This window comes from Aplysia californica, unplaced genomic scaffold (genome assembly GCF_000002075.1).
Source record: "Aplysia californica isolate F4 #8 unplaced genomic scaffold, AplCal3.0 scaffold00199, whole genome shotgun sequence".
In the NCBI taxonomy this organism is placed as follows: domain Eukaryota; kingdom Metazoa; phylum Mollusca; class Gastropoda; order Aplysiida; family Aplysiidae; genus Aplysia; species Aplysia californica.
Window position 1 is genome coordinate 495,486 of NW_004797469.1, and position 1,194 is coordinate 496,679.

The 1,194-nt window shown below is 41.9% G+C and overlaps 1 protein-coding gene across 1 annotated transcript in view; it reads right to left on the reverse strand.

Moving 5' to 3' along the window:
• LOC101846963 overlaps positions 1-1,194 on the reverse strand; it is a gene marked incomplete at its 5' end in the record, with an annotated part of 14,675 nt that overhangs the window by 4,167 nt on the left and 9,314 nt on the right.

Below are 1,194 nucleotides of genomic sequence, written 5' to 3' on the forward strand. Positions count from 1 at the left end.
ATTATATAATAATTTTTTTTTTATGTTTAAGTTTTAGTAGAGGTTTTACGGCGCTCGCAACTGCATAAGGTCATATGAGCGCCAGAAGATTTACGGCAAGTTCCCACTCAACAGCATGCTCTAAGCGCTTTACATCATTATTGTTACCCCAGCAGAGACCTGATAGCATTCTGAAACAATCTCAACTATCTAGGAAGCATAAACTGCAAGCTGTCAATTTTATAGGAGCTAAAGCACTAACAATAACATGCTGACAAGACCGATTTGTTGTCTACGGCCAGGTACCTAGAGCAGATAGTCTAGCCGGGTACCCATTCCCATCTCGGTGAAGTGAGGAAAATTCGTGTAAAGTGTCTTTCCCAAGGACACAAAGTTGGGTCTGAGGCTCGAACCCCTTAACCCGCATCCTCACGATTAGGAGTTCCGTAGCCTAACCACTATAGACTACCAAGGCCAAATACAAAACAATATTATATACTGCTTTTGTACTAGTAGAAAATGGGGTTAATTTTGGACCAGTTGCCAGTTTTGTTCGCCAATTTCTTCCTTTGATTTTGGAATCGATTTTTCGCGTAGCTTTTTCAGTTCGCTAAATGCAGTCTCTTATAAAAAAGACTGTCGTGTTTCTGCGGTTGCGAAGGTACATGTATCATTATGACTGATTACCTGGAAAATGGAGAGAAACAAAACAACAGTCGCGGGAGACTACTACTCCGGTTTGCTGGTAAAATTGTGGTCCGAATTGGTGATAAAAAGGAGTGGAAAACTCTGTAATGGGATCCTCCTACTACATGACAACGCCCCTGCGCACACGGCACAACAAGCAGATCAGACATCAGAATAGCGCGGCTTTAAAATCCTGCCACACCCAGCTTATTCACCAGACCTAGCCCCCTCAGACGTTTTTGTTGCCTAATCGTTAAAAATTCACTCAAAGGACGTTGTTTCCATGACAACGAGGACGCCATTGAAGCTTTTGAAGACTGGTTTGGATCCCATTCTGGGTAATTTTTCTCTCAAGGACTTTTAAAGGGCAAAGAGAAGAGGCGGCAGAAATGTATAACTCTGCATAGTGACTATGTAGAGAAATAAAAGTATGCGTGCCACATTACAAAGCTCTATCTTTATTCCTTCATACATATATATTGTATTTAGACCCAAGACTTCTTGAACTCCCCTCGTACATTAACCCCC